Source organism: Podarcis cretensis, assembly GCF_951804945.1.
Source record: "Podarcis cretensis genome assembly, chromosome: 13".
Lineage (NCBI taxonomy): Eukaryota > Metazoa > Chordata > Lepidosauria > Squamata > Lacertidae > Podarcis > Podarcis cretensis.
The window spans coordinates 5,073,927-5,092,768 of NC_137182.1; the positions used below are offsets into that span (position 1 = coordinate 5,073,927).

At 46.4% G+C, this 18,842-nt stretch overlaps 1 protein-coding gene and 2 long non-coding RNA genes across 5 annotated transcripts in view; 1 reads left to right on the top strand and 2 right to left on the bottom strand.

Moving 5' to 3' along the window:
* Window positions 1-1,353: 1,353 nt before the first annotated feature.
* On the bottom strand, window positions 1,354-4,471 carry LOC307201190. 2 transcript variants are annotated; one of them, XR_013832630.1, is made up of 2 exons: window positions 3,886-4,471; window positions 1,354-1,515 (listed from the first exon to the last, which is right to left on the bottom strand). It is a non-coding gene; the product is annotated as an uncharacterized lncRNA (long non-coding RNA). The 2 variants fall into 2 exon arrangements; XR_013832631.1 differs by having other exon boundaries at window positions 3,571-4,471.
* A 1,245-nt stretch (window positions 4,472-5,716) lies between these two features.
* On the bottom strand, window positions 5,717-8,261 carry LOC307200248. The gene is made up of 2 exons (XR_013832353.1): window positions 7,180-8,261; window positions 5,717-6,625 (listed from the first exon to the last, which is right to left on the bottom strand). It is a non-coding gene; the product is annotated as an uncharacterized lncRNA (long non-coding RNA).
* Window positions 8,262-9,280: 1,019 nt separating this feature from the next.
* The window catches only part of GRB10 (growth factor receptor bound protein 10), a 91,295-nt gene continuing 81,733 nt past the window's right edge, over window positions 9,281-18,842 (top strand). The window contains exon 1 of one of the 2 annotated variants that reach the window (XM_079949621.1): window positions 9,281-9,430. The gene's annotated coding sequence lies outside the window, so the exon portion shown is untranslated. Of the gene's footprint in view, window positions 9,431-10,151; window positions 10,295-18,842 lie in introns of those variants that run through there. The other variant, XM_079949623.1, reaches the window with a different exon arrangement.

An 18,842-nucleotide genomic window follows, 5' to 3' on the forward strand; every position in this document is an offset into this window, starting at 1 on the left:
GAGTAAAGCAGTGACAAACCTAGACAGCATCTTAAAAAGCAGAGACATCACCTTGCCAACAAAGGTCCGTATAGTTAAAGCTATGGTTTTCCCAGTAGTGATGTATGGAAGTGAGAGCTGGACCATAAAGAAGGCTGATCGCTGAAGAATTGATGCTTTTGAATTATGGTGTTGGAGGAGACTCTTGAGAGTCCCATGGACTGCAAGAAGATCAAACCTCTCCATTCTTAAGGAAATCAGCCCTGAGGGCTCACTGGAAGGACAGATCCTGAAGCTGAGGCTCCAGTACTTTGGCCACCTCATGAGAAGAGAAGACTCCCTGGAAAAGACCCTGATGTTGGGAAAGATGGAGGTCACAAGGAGAAGGGGACAACAGAGAACAAGATGGTTGGACAGTGTTCTCAAAGCTACCAGCATGAGTTTGACCAAACTGCGGGAGGCAGTGGAAGACAGAAGGTCCTGGAGTGCTCTGGTTCATGGTTGGTCACGAAGAGTCGGACACAACTAAACGACAACAACATAGTTACTTGCTGGGTCAGGAACCCTGTCAAATTTGATTATTAGATGTTCCACCTGTTTTTGGTATATGTCATATTGGAAACCCACATTAATCCTTTTCCAACACATAGATTTCTCCTGAGTACAACACGAGCATTTATGCCCAACAGTTCTAAAAACGTGTTCCAGTTCACATTTCTTATTGAGTTTTCCCAAACATATACTGTGGAATATTATCTGCAGCCCTTGTTGCTGTTTCAGTTATGTTTTCCTTTTCTCATATTAACATTTGAACTGGCAAGCTTCTTTCAAAGTTGCCATTAAACATACAAAGAAAAAATATTCTTTTATTAATGAGACAAATATGTCTCCTGCTTTATTCATATGTTGGCTGACTACAGAAAACCAGTATCTTCTCCAATGTTATTTTAGGGTTGCCATATTTTGAAGAGCAAAAAAGAGGACACATTTGCCAACCTCTACTTTTAACTATGGATCTCTCTGGCCACTCTCATCATGAAAAGGTGGACGTGTCCTAGAAAAAGAGGACATGTGGCAACCCTTGTTTTTTTCTCTTCTGCAGTTGGTTTACCTACCTTCAAGTTATTTAGCAACTTGGCATACTCTTTATCTTCACTGACATTTGTGGTTAATTCTTCAAACTTGAAACAAAGCTGCAGATTTAAGTGCGCGATACTGCCCATTATGCTTTTGTGTCTCTGCTTGTTAATATTTGAAAGACAAAATTGGCCTTTTACATGAGTCAAGTTGCATGTGGTCTCCAAATGCCACATTGTTCCATCATTCTGTCTTTACCATTTTTTAAAACATCAATGGATAAAAGGAAGCATGATGCTGGATATCATGGTAATCTAATCTATGACTGGAAGTAAAGATTTAATAAGTTTGCACAGAAGCAGAGCAGGTTCTTCACTCAGGTTTCAATACTCCGTCTTCTACCGATGCCCCACTAGAAGCACAAGTAACCGGGTGATGGTCAGACCTCCAATATTTATCCTGCAGGAACAACAATGCAACAAGACTCAGCACAACCTGTTCTATTGAACACAAAAGCTCTAATTGCATGGATCAGGAGGTGTTTACCTGTGCTTTCACATCCACCCAACCAACAAACAAGAGCCACTGCTGAGCATTACTGCGCGTGACCAGTTATTATCACAGCACTAAGGATTTGATACACAGCTTTCTTTTCAGGATTGATTTAATAAAGCATCCTCATTTGGCCTTTGTTCCGCTTGGACTTTCAGAGCACTAGTGAGCAATTGCAAATCACCCGGCCCAGCCGGCTACAGCAGGGCAGCCCAACCTCTCAGACTGTGTAGGCCGCAAGAGCACTTCCCCACAGAAACAGCGAGCCAGTAACACACCAAAATAAATGCCCATATTGTGAATTAAAGTGTTCACAATACAGTCAATACCATTTCGTGTACAAAACTGAATATATATGATTAAATATATACAATTAAAAGGAGGTAAAAATAAAAATATTTTAGGCTTCTAGTCAAAATTATACAATACATATGATATCTTTATTGTCATTGTCCCATACAGAACAATGAAATTGAAAAACTGCATAAAACATTCAAAAACCCCTAAAAACTCTGAAACCCCATTTTAAAATACACTATACTATAAAACCCCCTAAAAACTCTGAAACCCCATTTTAAAATACACTATACTATACTATAAAATACACTATACTAAAAAATACACTATACTATAGAGACCCCTTATGCTGCGTTTAGAACCAGAATTGCATTTGTGTAGAAACTGTTTTTCAGGCAGCTAGTCCTGGCCTTTATAACCCTATACCTTCTTCCAGAAGGCAGAAGCTGAAAGAGATCATTTCCGGGGTGCGTACAATCCTGCGCTATCTCTGCCGCTTTCTTATGGCACCTGGAAGCATAGATTTGATCCGAGGTGGGAAGTGTGCACCCAATTATTCTCTCCGCAGTCTTTACAACCCTGGACAGCATTGTTTTTTCCCTGACCATGCAGCTCCCAAACCACACACACAGACCATAAGTTAATACGCTCTCCACAGTGCAATGGTAAAATGCCATCAACAGGTCCTATGAGAGATTGTTTTTCCAGAGGATTCTCGTAAAATATAACCTCTGCTGTGCTCTCTTCATCAGGTCTTTGCTGTTTTCTCCCCAGGTTAGGTCATCTCTCAACTCCATTCCCAGAAATTGAAACACTTCGAGACTCTTGTGAAGCCAGTAAATTCAGTGGTGCCTCGCAAGATGAAAAGAATCCGTTCCACGAGTCTCTTCGTCTAGCGGTTTTTTCATCTTGCGAAGCAAGCCCATTGATGGCTTAGCGGATTAGCGCTATTAGCGGTTTAGCGGCTTTTAGCGGATCAGCTGATAAGCGGCTTAGCGGCTTAGAAAAAGGGGGGGGGGAACTCCCGCAGGAACTCGCAAGACATTTTCGTCTTGCGAAGCAAGCCCATAGGGAAATTCGTTTTGCGAAGCGCCTCCAAAACGGAAAACTCTTTCGTCTAGCGAGTTTTCCGTCTTGCGAGGCATTCGTCTTGCGGGGCACCACTGTAAACACAGAAGACAAGTGCACAGTGGGGGTAGGGGGAGGTGGCTAATGGCCACTTCAGCCTCCTCACCACCTCTCTCCCCCCCCCCACCATACACAAGGCCCCTTTGGGCTGGTCATTAACTAAGGGCAGCAAGAGATCTGTAGAGTTGGAAGGGGACCCGCTAGAGTTATCTAGTCCAACCCACTGCACTCGCTGACAGGTAGCTGCCACCCCCAAGTCCACCTGCTGGGGGTGCCAACATAAATAAAATATTGGAGGGGGGCAGGTAAGACCCACCACATATCAATCATATGATGTGGCGCATGCACACCATTTGAATCAACTTTGAGGGGGCCTGGTCCCTCAAATGTTTTATGGGGGGTCGAAGACCCCTCAGGCCCTAGGATTTGGCTCCCATGCCATCTGCTGAACAGGGCAGCTAGCAGCAGAGCCTCCATGCCCAGGGCAGCCCACCAGCCCTGTGGAGAGCCCCACCAAATCCCCCCCTGCCTGCCTACCATGCACCATGTCTCTGCCGGGGGCCAGGCTGCACTTGCGAGAACTGATGGCCTTCCCACCGCTCTCTAAGGCTTCTCCTCTCCAGGGTGTTTCTCAGTCGCCAACTGCTTCTGTGCACAACCATTCTCTGCTCTTTTCATTTCTCTCAGTGTCCTGCGAGACCAGGGGAGAGGGGAGCTGGTTGCAGCACAAGGGGGAGACCCCCTGGCTTCTTCACCAGCCTCTGGTCCCCCCCCCTCCTCTCCAACTTTCGCTTCAGCCCTGGAGTCTGAACTGCTCTCTGCCACAGTTTCTTCCTGCTCACTAAACCTTACCTCTTCTGCTTCCAACACCTCCTCCTCCCGGTCTGTTCCCTCTCATGAGCACCTTTTAATGTGCTTAATGAGAGCTTCTTCTTTTCCCAGAATCTCCTTGTGCTTCGTGAAAATAGAACCGTCAATTGTTTCCTCACTTGCTTTGTACCTCCCTTTGTAAAATTTATGAGGGCCAGCAGATCTCTCTTATCTCTCCAGGGCTGAAACAGCAAGAGCGAAGGGGGATGGGGAACAGTTCTTTCTTTTTACTGGTTTTAAATCTTAAACAAGGATGATTTATTGGGGAAGCTTTTTGTCTCTTCATTGAGCACCCTGGCATGCCATGTACATCTATATATCTTCTTGAACCCAAGAGTGTCGGTCATGCCACCAAGCAACTTCATACAGGTACAAATTATCCAAAAGAGAAGTGTGTTTGGGACACGCTTGGTTTGAGAGTATCAGTCCTCTCTGGTTCCATTAGTGCTAGAGCATCATATTCTTTTGTCTCCCTGCCCCACCCAGTTCTCCCTCAAAATAGTTTCTTTTGCAGGGAGGGGGAGGGATTTCAAAGCTATCCAGCCCAATGCTGCCAGGCCTATTTAGCAGGGCTGCAATGCCTCACAATTTTATCCACTTCTGTAAAGGGATGGGTAGTTATAAGTGTTTTAAAAAATCCCATAACAGTGAATGGAGAAGCACAAAGTTTCAGTTTTTTGAAGTGGGATTTAGATTCAGACCCTGAGTTGAATCAGATAGCCTTTAACTTGGTTCAGAATGAATCAAACTATTTTTTGAAGCGCCAAATCAGAATCTGAACCAAATATTGTATTCAGTTTTTCTCCCTCTCATAACAATCTTGTAGACATTCAGCAAAGCTGAAGATTAGGGACAGACAAAAGAAAGTACATCATATATTTCGGGACTCTCTCTTTCTTCTTCTTTTGTTTATTATTAAGAACACTTACTGTTTTAGTTCTCCTGGCTGCTAGTATGATAAATTTATTATTTTATTGTATATGTTGTGCTCTGATTTTATGTACGCTGCTTTAGGACTGTTGTTACAATGAAGAGTGAGTAATAAATATTTTAAGTTAAATAATTTAAAAATACAGATGGAAATTAATTGCTTCCTTTCCTTACCACACTGTTCTTAAAACTTCAACAAGGCCGTTGGGTTCTAGAGCAGTTGCCTTGAATGGCAGCCCAGATGAATAGGCAGCCCCATTCTGCATGCTGCAGCATCACCAAAAAACATCAACCCCTTGAACTGGGTTTCATCTATATCAATATATGTCTCTCTCTTTATACATGATAGTGGTAATCTTCCTTCCAATAAGCTGCAGCTTATTTTCTAATTAAGTGTTGTTTTCCTGAAGTATTCTGCCTTTATTCACTCAGACACTGGTAAGATCTTTGTAGGCTGCCGGGACAAAGCTCCATTGCTACGGCTATACAGTGGTACCTTGGGTTACATACGCTTCAGGTTACAGACTCCGCTAACCCAGAAATAATACCTCGGGTTAAAAACTTTGCTTCAGGATGAGAACAGAAATTGTGCTCTGGCGGCAGCAGCAGCAGCAGGAGGCCCCATTAGCTAAAGTGGTGCTTCAGGTTAAGAACAGTTTCAGGTTAAGAACGGACCTCTGGAACGAATTAAGTACTTAACCCAAGGTACCACTGTATATAACAAGTTTTGCGGTGAACCTTCTCACTAAGTTTTTTAAATCACAGAACAGTTTTGTGTCAAACAATGCAGCTGTTGCACACAAAAACTAAATATATCTACAGGCCCATTTCAGGATGCCCAAGAAATATCCCTCATACACTTTTTATCAACTGCTGAATCAGGCAAAGCATTTGTACTCCCAAACATCAGTGTATCCTTTCAGAACAGGCTTTTAAAATTACAAGGAAATGTACACACAGACACCTTTAACAGTTGTTCAAATGGAGCCTGTTTTTCATTGTCACAAGCAACTGTCCAAAAACCCACCAGCTATCCCGATTCCAGTTCAAGTGATTTTATTTTCTATAAAATGTATGTCATTAATGTCATATTGTACACAGTTTAGCCTGCAATCCTAATCCCATTTACCTGGGAGTAAGTCCTATTGACTCATGAATAGTGGCAAACAGGCATCTCTTTAGTCTTTAATAACCTGAAAGCCAATTTTAGATGATTGTGCAAGGTCAGCTGTTTTCCTGGAATGGAATGGAGATACTTACCCACTTACCCTTGGAAATGAGCCACAGTGGAGCTAACATTTGATGAGTCAAGGAAGACCCCAGCTTCTTGTTGCTCAATTGCTTTTAATTCTCCAGTGGCGGTGTCAAAAAGCTTTTTCGAACTACAGGGAATAAAGATCTACATTTGGATCTGCTACCCTATGGATCCTGCCACCTGAGGCAGTTGCCTCACTTTGCCTCATGGGGGCCGGCCCTGGCCTTAACATTTTCATCCTCAAAAAGAGAGGCTGATCACTTTTACCACATCTTGATTCCAGAGGGGTGGGGCAACAAGTTCCATAGAAGACCCACGCTGCCTGTGGTGTCTTTCTGCATGTCAGATATTTAAAATTGAAATTCATTTCCAGGGTCCCTTGGAGAAATGTGCTGGGGTCTCTCTCCCACCCCCATAGGGAGCACAAAACCCCAGCAAAGACCACTTTAGCTCTGGCCCTTTTGCTCATGCCAAAAGCCTTGCCACTCTGGCAAAGCCGAATTTTCAAGGCTCCCTGGAGAGGAGGAGTATGGGCACCTCAAGATCTACCCACCCTGGAAGAGTGGCAGATGAAGGTGATGGAATATATGGAATTAGCGGAAATGACTGGCAGAATTCGAGATCTGGGAGAAGAGTTGGTGGAAGAAGACTGGAAGAAATTTAAAGACTATCTGCAGAAGTATTACAAAATTAATGAATGTTAAAATGATGTTGGATTGAAAACAAGTGGTATTAGCAACAAAGTTAAAAAGAGTATGCAAATAAGTGAATTGATAATGGGTGAAAACATAGAATTTTGATACGTTAAGATATAGAGTTAAGATAAATAAAAGAAGGTAAGGATTTGCTGATCTGATTTTGTAAATGGGAATACAAAAAGGGAAGGTGTGAGGAAGTCAGGAAAATAAGGATAAGAACTTTAAATAGCAAAAGAATAATGGTTGTTTTTCTTCTTTTTTATTTTTACTTTTACTTACTTTTTGTGTTTTGTGTATTTTTCTGTTTTGTGTTTTTTACTTTTCTGTTGTATTTTGTTAAAAACTTTAATAAATATCTATTTAAAAAAAAGAGAGAGAGAGGAGCATGGGCACCTCAACAAGTTCCAAGTGGAAACACACCTTGGCCCATGCCCAGCCTGCCCCCCACTGGGGGCAGAGACCGAATATACTCTCCCCATGCAGTTTGTAGAGAAACACTGTGCTCCATAGCAGATGCTTCTTTTATTCCATGTGCCCAGGCTGTGATCCTGCAAAAGTACCGGGTACTTGGGTTTGGCAGAAGTGCCAATGGCCATAGGGGAGTGCCTGGTCTTGGTTGGCAGAGAACTTGCCTGCAAGTGTCTCCAGGGTGTCTGGGACATCGCTCTGTGCCACTGAGGGTGGGGGGAAGGGCGCCAGAGCACTGCACTTTAGACATGGTCTTCACGTACGACAAAAGGTGGTGTTGGGCGACATACAGAATCACAGGTTGCCCACACCTGGGTCAAAACAGTGTTGTGTGGTCTTAATAAATTTGTGATCCACTAGACCACTCCCTCTCTCTCTACACACACACACCACGAAAAGATTCAGGGGCAGCACTTTCTTGGGGGTTTGGCTTCTTTTGAAGGGAATGGTCATTGGAGACATTTGGTGGTTTTGCAACGTTTAGGTTGATTTATAGTCCTACAAATTTGAGCACAGATGGACACAAACAGCAGAGCACTCCTGTAAGCCACAACTTTGTTGCCTTGCACCAGATCTCTCAAGATACCCCCAGGATCCTTTCAGTTCACTCCCTGCCCCCCTTTCTCTTCTCCATTTCTGTTCCAAATCTTGCCTTCCCCCTTTGCTGCTTTTCCCTCGCACGACCTCAGTACCTGCCCTGTGCTGTGCGGCTGGAGATGGGGATAGGGATCGAGGAATGTCTTATCTGAAATGGTCCTTCCAGCCCAGGGGGATGTCCAGCTATTCCAAGGCCTTTGGGGACCCTTTACCTGTCATTTCCCCTTTTTAAAAAAGGGATCTGAGCGACATGTTTGGCCTTACGTTGCCTCTCAAATACTATAATCTCATAATAAAATGCAGTCACAATTCAGAAGCCACTATCACGGTAGGTCAAATCCAGTGACCATCTATCGAGAGCAACCGGCGGAGAGGCGACCTGAAGCTGTGCAGAGAGGGCTTGGGAGCAGACCAGTGGCGTAGCGTGGGGGGTGCAGGGGGGCCGGCCGCAACATCTGGGGGTTAGAGTTAGGGATAGGGTAAAGGTAAAGGTAAAGGTACCCCTGTCCGTACGGGCCAGTCTTGACAGACTCTGGGGTTGTGCGCCCATCTCACTTAAGAGGCCAGGGGCCAGCGCTGTCCGGAGACACTTCCGGGTCACGTGGCCAGCGTGACATCGCTGCTCTGGCCAGAGCCAGAGCCAGAGCCAGAGCCAGAGCCGCACACGGAAACGCCGTTTACCTTCCCGCTGGTAAGCGGTCCCTATTTATCTACTTGCACCCGGAGGTGCTTTCGAACTGCTAGGTTGGCAGGCGCTGGGACCGAGCAGCGGGAGCGCACCCCGCCGCGGGGATTCGAACCGCCGACCTTTCGATCGGCAAGCCCTAGGCGCTGAGGCTTTAACCCACAGCGCCACCTGCGTCCCAAGGGATAGGGTTAGGGGGCGCAAATCCACGGGTTAGGGGGCGCAAATTACTTGCCTTGCCCCAGGTGCTGACAACCCACGCTAGGCCACTGAGCAGACCTGTTTCCCCCCCTCTCCTGTTATGGCAAGCCTGGGGGTTCGGAGCCCAGCCGGCGCAGGGAGCGGGCCTGCCCTCGCCTCGCCTCGCCTCGCCTCGCCGGCCGCCAGGCGTCCGCTGCGCCCCGGAGCGAGGGCCCTTGGCAGCGCGCAGCCCGGCCGCCCCGAACATGGCTGCCCGGAGGGGGAGGAAGGGGCTGGCGTCGGCGCCCACCCCCCGGTCGCCGTCCCGCCAAGAAAGTCCGGCCCGCGCCGGGTCCCCGAGGCGGAAGGCTCGCCTCGCCAGGAGCCCCGTCGGCGGCGGCGGCGGCGCAAGACGCGAGGGCTCCCTCCCCGCGCGCCTCCTGCCCGCTGCCTGCTCCCCGCGCGCCCAGGGCGCCGTCGGTTGCGGCTGCGCGCAACAAGCGGCGGGAGGGGGCGGCGGCGGCGGCGGCGGGGGAGGGTTTAAAGCCCGGCGGAGGCGGAGGCGATGCCTGGGAGCGGGGAAGGCGAGTCAGCTGAGGAGCGAGCGCGGGCAGCAGCAGCAGCGGCAGGAGGAGAAGGCGGCGGCGGCGCGCAGCCCGGAGTTGCCGGAGGACGGACGCCTGGAGGGCAGCTCCTGGCCGGCCTCGGCCGCAGGTTGGGCTGCCCTTCTCCCGCTTTCGGTGCATCCCCCTCCCCTTCCTCCCGGAGGAAGAGCTGCCCCTTCCCGTCTCGGCGGGTCCCTCCCTCCTCTCCCTCTTGCCCGGCCGCTCCGAAACTTGCTGGGAGGGCCGCGCCAGGCAGGCGAGCGGGAGCCACGCGGGGGACGGAGCCCGGACCCGGTCCTTGCTGGTGAGCGGGCGGGCGGGCGGCGGAGAGGCGGGCGCGCGGCGGCCCCTCTGCCTAAGCCAGGCGAGGAAGTTTCTGGCCGTCCCGGGAGCGGAGAAGTCCTGGTCGCCCCTCCGCCGCCGCAGCTGCGGATCCGGGCGGCGCGGGCTGGGAAGGACTTTCCGGCCAGTTGGCGAAGCGCGCGCAGGATGGCTCGCCCGCCGCCTCCCTCCTCCGGGCAACTTGGCGCGCCCGAGGGGGAGCTGCGCGCGGGGGGAGAAGCAGCGCACCAAGCGCGCGGCCGGGGGATGCGGCGCCCGGGCTTTCGGGTCGCTTTCGCCGCCTTCTTCTTCCCTTCCTTCCTTCCTTTCTTTTCTCCTTTCAAGGCGGGCGAGACTTCTCCGGAGCCTCGGTGCCCTTTCCACATTGCATCATAAAACCAGGGTGGAGCCAGCGCGCCCGCCCGCCCGCCCGCCTGCTCCTCCTCCTCCTCCGCCGCCGCCGCCTGCCCTTCTGCAAGTAACCCCAGCGGAGGGGCTTGCCCGGCTCTCCCAATCGCCGCCGCCGCCGCCGCTCCGGCGCGCGCTGCCCTTGGTGCGGGTCGGGGGCCGCGCTTGTCCCGGGAAAGTGCCCGAGAGGAGGCTGCTTTGGCCGGAGGCGGAGGCGGAAGAGAGCTCGGGCTCTCCTGGTCCGGTAAGAAACGAGGCTCCCGGCTGCGGGCGAGAGACTGAGCTGGGAAGGCGCCGGCTTCGGGGCTGCGCCGACGGAGTTTGCCAGCCACGTTGTGGCCGCTGGGTTGCGGCGACTGTCTGTTGGCGACGATTGCGCGCGTGGCACTGGATCTTTTGGGCCAAAAAGGATTCCCCCAAACTTTTGGTTTCCCTTCGCCGCCTTTTCCGAAGGGTGGCTAGCCAGAGCAGTGGTGGAGGTCGCGGAATTATGGTGCATCTTTTTAGAAAAAAACCTCCCCCCCCCCAAGGGAGGTTCTTGGCATGAATGCAAGGGTGAAAAGTGCTTGGTTTCCCTGCACAATGCAGGGCCATCAACTGGCCTTAAATTATGTAAGGCACTTCTGAAGGTTACTGCTGCTTATTACTGTTTTGTAGGCACTGCTTGCAGAAAGATATCCCAATCCTTTGGCAGCTGTTGCTTCCCTCTTCATTTGTTTTGATGATGGTATCCATGGGGGTGTGCTCCGAGCATCATCTTACAACCCCCCTTCCACTTGTCTATTTGTTGAACATTACCTGCTTTGGCACAGGGAAAACGTTGCTTCCTTTTGCGCCCTTGCATTGGTGTGTTGGTACAGTTGGTACAGCAACTGTTTTACATTAGCACAGTTTCCAAACTCGTTTTATGAACCCCTTTCTTGGCATCTTATTGGACCACTTAAACTTCTCATTCTACTAATCAAAAGTACCTTTGCAACTCATTATATTAATTGTGATCTTGTTGTCCAGTGTGGTGGGTGCAAATGTTTTCTGAGCAAACGTCAGGCGTAAGTAATCTTTGTAAGCTTTAGCCTTGGGGTTGGGTTCAGCAGTCATCTTATTTTTGTATTGGGATTTGAGGGTGGCAAGTGATGAAAATCCCATCTTGTACAGGGATGTGAAAAGCAAAGCATTCTTTCCCATTGTCATCAAAACCAGCGCTGCATTATGAGAACCATGGAGCCTGGCCTAGGGGCTTGTTGACCTTTTGATAATTCAGTCCTCCATCATCACATTGAGGAAAATAAGTGCGGCCTTTCCACAGGCCACAGTTTAAAAACCTTTGCCATAGTTGAGGTCATTTCTATTTCCATTGTATGTGTTTCTCTTTCTTGCATACTGGGGCAAGTGACTTGCTGTAAGAGCAAGCTGCAGTAAACAAGTGTAGTTGAGATCATAGGATCGTAGCATTGTAGTGTTTGAAGGGACCCCGAGGGTCATCTAGTCCAACCCCCTCCAATGCAAGAATCTCAACTAAGGCATTCCTGACAGATGGCCATCCAGCCTCTGCTTAAATACCTCCAAGGTAGATTCTAGCCAAAGTGAAGGTGGCAAATCTACATATTAAACTTGTATAGATCATTTAGGAGCAGTTGTTTCTGAATAAACTATTAGGTTAAATGGGGCTTTCTCCACGAATGTGTACATAGCCTTAGGTCCCCCTTACTAATTTCAGCAGAGCTTAACAAATACTTAACTCCTTTCCCTCCTTTCTTGCAGAAAATCATTAGGACTTGAAAATATTTTTCTGTGGTTGGATTGTCCTCTTACCTATCTTTCTGATGCTGAATTATTGGCGGATTTGGAGCTTTACATGATGTTTTATGGCATAATATTACCAGAATGCTGATGCAGCAGTTGGATGTGCTTGCCCATCCAGCTTCAGGATGGTCTGTTTCTTGATTGCTTAGGTTGGGAAATGTCAGTTGGTGTCTAACTGCAGCAGTGAGTAAAGACTGGTAGTACCAGTTTCCAAACTTTCTAACTTCAAGGAAGGTTTTCTGGTCTGCTATGGAATCCCCAAGTGTTGCAGAGGATTCTGGGAAGTAATCTAGGGATATCCTATTCATGGAGATGATCCGGTAGACATTGTTTAAACATTTGATGCCACACTAGATGGTGTACAAACACCCCACAGATTCCCAATTCCCTTAATTTCATATGGTTGGAGTGCCACTGAGAAGAAAGAAGGAACTTTGCATAATTAAGAAAGTCTCTGAGGCTCCCTTGTGCTGTGCATCAGTGGTCCCACTCCTGAAAAATGGGAAAATAGGCATCTGTGTAAATCTTTAAAGCAGTTGGAGAAAAACATGTACTCCCAAAACTAGAGAGTCTCCTTCCAAAAGTGACAGGATTCCAAATTTTAGTTTTCCAAATTGCCGCAAACAGTTATTGAGAAACTCAATTGACTGTAGTTTCATTTTGGAAGATTCTTTTTTCAGCTTTTGGATGCTTGGAATTATGAGTGTTTATAAGATGTTCTAAAGGAAGAAGACAAAACAATTTAAACACAAAAGGAACCTCTGCCTTCATGGACTACATTCAAATGCATATCCCGTTATAGCAAAGTACTGGCCGTCATCTTCAATAGGATCCATGAATCTGGACTTGAGAATAGATGCCATTTGCGTTCTGCTCCAGAACTTCTATTGAAGCAGAAAACTTCCATACACATATCTGAAAGGAATATTTTGTTAGTGTTTAGACATGCAGACCCCTGTTCAAATACCTGCCTAGCCTACCTGCCTTCTAAAGGGAAAAGGTTTGGACCAATTATCACAAAGACAGCAAGTATTCTAATGAAAGTGGCCTCAGATCAGGATGGTGTAACTTAGCAGTGCGCTGGAGATTACTACTAAGTCCTTTGCTGACAGCAGACTGTGAGTGAACTGGAAAATCTAATAACAAAAAGCAACTGTATTGTTGTACTATGGGCCAGGGAAAGTGATGGAAAAACTGGCCTTCCAGACATTAGACTACAGCTCCCAATGTCCCTGACCGTTCTCCATGGGAGCTGGAGCTCTGACAACCTCTGAGGGGCTGCAGATTCCTTAGGCCTGGTTCGTGTACAAGATATCTTGGTTTTATCTGCTACACCCTTATTACACAGTGGTCTGTCTGATTCCTGCAGGACAGAAACCACTGTCCCTGACCTTAACTTATCATGGTTTGTTCAGAGTGAAAGAAACCACAATTCCTGCTTCTTGTGCAATGCTAAACCAGGGTTTGTGGCTTCTTAGCTCCCAAATGGAGTGAGCAGGAGTGAAGCAAGTGTGATTGATTTGTGCACATTAATCCATGTTTTATGGCATAACCTGGCATGTGAATGCGACCGCTCTAATGGGGAGCTGGATTTGCCATTTGCTCATACCTTGATAAACAGATTTCTTGATGCAGATGGTGGCAACTGAATGGGAGTGTCTTATAAGAGAGGAAATGGTTGCACTTCAAAGACAATGAGATATGGCTTATCTTCACATCTACATAAACAGCATAAAAACTGAGGATATCCGAATGACAGTAGTTTTGGTTAGGAAAAAGATGAATTTATTAGTTGCTTTTTGGAGTGACTTACAAAAAAATGAACATTGAAAGCAATGATAAAACAACGTAAAATACACAAGTAATATTTTAAATAAGGTTACCAGATTTTTTTCAATCAATCTGGGGACAAAAATCATTTGATTTTGTATGCGGACAGATTTGTAAATCTGGGGACCGTCCCTGGGAAACAGGGACGTCTGGTAACCTTAATTTAAAAATGTGGGTGGCACCGTGGTCTAAACCACTGAGTCTAGGGCTTGCCGATCGGAAGGTCGGCGGTTTGATTCCCCGTGACGGGGTGAGCTCACATTGCGCAGTCCCAGCTCCTGCCCACCTAGCAGTTCGGAAGCACGTCAAAGTGCAAGTAGATAAATAGGTACTGCTCCAGTGGGAAGGTAAACGGTGTTTCCGTGTGCTGCTCTGGTTCGCCAGAAGCGGCTTAGTCATGCTGGCCACATGACCTGGAAAAACTGCGGACAAACGTTAGCTCCCTCGGCCAGTAAAGCGAGATGAGTGCCACAACCGCAGAGTCGTTTGCGACTGGACTTAATTGTCAGGGGTCCTTTACCTTTACCAACTGTGCCCGCCCTGTGAAAAGATTATTTTTTAAAATGTAATAAGCAAAAAGGTATTATTTATTGGCTGTGATTTTTAAAATGTGTTTTTTCTCAAAGGGGAATCCAGAAGCTATCAGAATTGCTTCAGATTGAATAAATAGAGCAGTGCTTAATAAATCCCCTCCTTTCCTCCCAACCGCTTATGGTACTTTGGTTCATATCTCAATCTCTATCTGTAGCTCAGAGCTTAACTGTGCAATTGTCCAAACCATAGTTCTATTCAGGAGAGAGTTCTAGGTTGAGTATTGAGGTCTTAAATGACAATGAGGTGTCTAGCAGAGACAGGGAGCCTCTGGAATGCAGGCCTGGTGAGCTGTGCCTGCCCCACCCAATAGGCCCGCAAGGTCAAGCCAGCCCCACCTGGCTTCCACCTGATGTTCTATATAGGATGTCAGCTGTGGGGCAGGTAAAGGACTCTGGAGGCACTGCCAATCCTGCTCCGCTCCCAAGTTGGGAACAGGGTCGGATTTAGGTTTGATGAGGTCCTAAGCTACTGAAGGTGATGGGGCCCTTTCTGTAGCAGGCGGGGGCCATTACTTACATCATAGGAGCCTACACAACACAAAACACTGTTGTATGTAGGTTTTGTTTTATTTATTTTTTTATCTTAAATTTTCGAAATGTACATCCAGTTTTTTCCCTTTACATTTTTTTGGGGCCCCCAAGAGAGTGGGGCCCTAAGCTATAGCTTGTTTAGCTTATACATAAATCTGGCACTGGTTGGGAAGCAGCTGCAAAGGCTCCCTTGTATCTGAGAGCTGCCCTCCAACTTACACTGGGAGATTGGGGTTGGAGCTCCCCATCTTGTACATTTCCTGGTTTCTAGGACACTTCAATAGGACTAATACGTTCCACCTAATATCAGCAGAATTGGGAAAGGCTGTCAAAAAGCTCTGCCCCTTGGAGCCCACCAGCTTTTTTCAGAAGGCTATTCTAGAGTCTTGTATTGAAAATGAAAGGAATCATTGCTGTGGCTCAGGGAAAGTATTTTGTGGCATTTCCCCCCCTTCTCCCCACCCCCAGTAGGCTCTTCATCAACCTGTATGAGCGGTCCATCCTTTCTTTTACCCTCCCTCCCATATTTATGTTGTTATTTTAAGGGTAGAACTAAAAACAATATTTGAAAACCCAAGATATCCGGTCAAGATGTCTTGCATGTGTACTTGTTTTTAATATTGAATTTTTCCTCCTGGAATGAGAAAGTGACATATGTCAGCCTTTTGCTGCACAGGCTGTAGTTGAGATACTTAAGTACCTTGCTAAAAATAGTGCATCTATTTTAGACAAGTGCCCAGTTAGGAGAGGATAACTTGTGGCTCGCCAGCTTGTAATCTGAAGGCACAGGCTGGTATTAAACAGAATGGAAACAAACATTTTATTGTAATTATGCATCTGCCGGTTTTAACAATTAGCTCTGATATAAATCAGCTCGCATCTCTTAGAAGTTGCTTTAGCGATCCAGGATTCCTGTGCTGCCTCTTTTTAAAAGGGAGTCTTTTTGTATCAGTGCTTCAGTTCATACTTGCTTGCTTTCAGATTTTAAAAGAAATCAATTTACAGTTTTACAATCTGTTCCCCAACCAATAACAAAAGAGGAATTAAGACAGAGCTAAGCAGGGGTCCAGAAACAGTTCATGTAGAGGCAGGAAGCTCATAATGAAGATAAATCAATAGAGCAGAGTCTTGCCTCAGAGATATCTCTACAAGTCCCTCTACAGGTGAGCATATGTTCGAGGTGATCTTCTCACCTGCTTGGTTCTGTTGCATGTTGGAGGCCAAACAATGGGGAACCCATCCAAACCAGTCTTGTGTTTTCAGTAATGTGGAACTAAAAAACCTGCTTTTTTTAAAAAAAAAAGTTCTCCATCAATTAATAAGAAAATAAATTGCATTCAAAAGTTATCAAAGGGCAGAGAGAATTTTGATGAAATTCTTATGGGTGGTTGAGCTGCTGCTGCCTCTTCTTCTTCTTCTTCTTCTTCTTCTTCTTCTTCTTCTTCTTCTTCTTCTTCTTCTTCTTCTTGCACTAACCTTATTTTTAAGGTGACCAAGGGAGGTGTGATGGTGAATTTCCTTACTTTAATTCTGCAGATCATCTCACCAGTGGCCTGAACACTGCAGCCTTCCTGAGTCCTTGTGCTTCAATTTGAAGCCATGTGGAAAGTATCATGAGCTCCTCCCATGGGGCTTTTTCAGATTGGGAAATATGGGCAGCCCAGAAAGGCTGCACAAAGCTGGCGTAAAGTTTATTTGAAGGAAAAACTCTGCAATGTTCAGGAAAGCTCAAGTCCACACTCATCAAATTCTACAGAAATTCTTAAGTGCTCTGAGAATGAGGGACAAAAACCAGAAGCCTCTTTCACAAGGGAATAAAACATTTGAGAAATTGGGAGCACACATTTTGACACGGCACAAACGTTCAGTAGCATTATAGTTTCTAATTTGTTCAGCAGCAGCAGTTGACAAAGTTGGTGCCAGGCGTGTTTTCTGGCACCTGCAGGCCCCGCCTCCCAAAATTAGAGTCGAGATAAGCCAATAGAATTGCAGCAAATAGACTCGATTTTGGTGTGTTTTTGCGGTGCCCACAACAGTTTCTGTAGTTCACAAATGTGCCCACGGGCCCAAAAAGGTTGGCAACCGCTGCACAACCATTTGATTGTTCTCTCTGGAATAAGTTTTGACTAGCTCAGAGTTGGCGGGAGATCTGAGCTCTGCTCAAAGAGGAATAAAGATATCTACTTATTTCTTAATGTTTGTGGTACCTGGTGGACTAATCTCATTCTCTCCTTGAATTAGGCGAGGAATGCTAGTGCCCAGCTGTAGCATCTTCAGTGTTCTATACTGAAATACAAAACTTGTTATGTTTTGTTTATGGTGAAAGACAAATTTGAACATTAATTTGCCCTGATTTGGGTTGCCATAGATTTGCCCCCAGGAACATGATTTATGTGAACCTGAACCAATTTAATATGAGAATAAGTTGAAGTGTCAATTGGTTCCAGATTTGGTGGCATGAACAAAATCTGTGTAGAAACGCCAGGTGTGTGTGCATTTGTGATATGTACTCTCTCTATCCAAGTGATCTACCCTGCAGCTTGTGCGATTGGAGAGATTGGAGATCAGGCTTGATATTTGATTTGTCAAATGGTACTCAAATTATCTGAAGCATTCATTTTTATTAGAACACAGTACCTATATTAATTACAAAATCTACTCAGAAGCAATGATTCCTGTTCATCCCAGAAGCTCCATGCCAAATCACATGAAGGCTCTTCATTTTTCTTCCCACAGTAAATTATCTTGGGAGCTCAGTCCTAATTACCTAGTCAGTTGTGATCTGTATTCTGCCTCTTCATAGCAAAAGTTCTGGGACCTTCAGGGCTGCGAACCCTGAGCACGTGCAGAATACGGCTGGTCAATATATCGATATATCATCCAAAACCAGTTTGAAGTCTATACCATGATACCAGCTTCATAATTTTGGACCTGGGAATATATTGTGAATCATGATCTCTGTGTGTGTCTGTGTGTGCGCGGTATGCAAAAATCACAATGTGAGAAAAACTGAAGCCAGCCTATTCTATATTTCTTCATCCTTATTTCAGACATAGTGATATATTGGTAAGGTTACATACGCTTCAGGTTACATACGCTTCAGGTTACAGACTCCGCTAACCCAGAAATAGTGCTTCAGGTTAAGAACTTTGCTTCAGGATGAGAACAGAAATCGTGCTCCGGCGGCGCGACAGCAGCAGGAGGCCCCATTAGCTAAAGTGGTGCTTCAGGTTAAGAACAGTTTCAGGTTAAGTACAGACCTCCGGAACAAATTAAGTACTTAACCTGAGGTACCACTGTATATTGCAGTGTTTAGCTGGTGATAAATCACTTTGCTGAAAACCAGCTATCTCTCAGTCCTAGGGCAAAATGTTCCCTTTGAAGCAAGTGACTGCATTTTCTGTGCCTTGCCCTCCGCTTGGCCTCGGTCTGTCTGTCTGTCTGTCTGTCTGTCTATCTATCTATCTATCTATCTATCTATCTATCTATCTATCTATCTAAGGTGTAAGTGCCCTGCACAGGTTTTCCTGCTGGGCTGATAAGTTAAGTGGTTGCAGACTGAATGAGAGATGTGTGGATTTTATTTGGAGCTTGTTGCCACATCAGCATGTCTGCAGGAAATCAACGCACATGCCTCGCGAGTTCTGCATCCTGCAAAATGATGCCACCATCCTACATGTTTTTTGTATATATATCGTGCAGCTATATGGAGTAGCACTGTTTGCATTCTCAGCAGAAAGATTTTCCATCCCGCACCTGCATTGCATGACTAAGTCTCCCACCACTTCCTTAGGGTGACCTTGTGTGCATGTTAACACCAAACCCAGCTCTGTTGGAACATTTATTTCTTTTGACTTGGTTCCCTAATTCTGACAACTGGCCCAAGGGTAAAGGTTTGTATCCAGGGCATTTCTTACTCAGAGTAGACCCATTGTGGTTGATGGACTTGGCTAACTTAGGTTCATTGATTTCTGCTTGGGGTAGAACAACGCAATATTGTGACTGATTGGCAACTCCAGCTAACTGATAAAATAC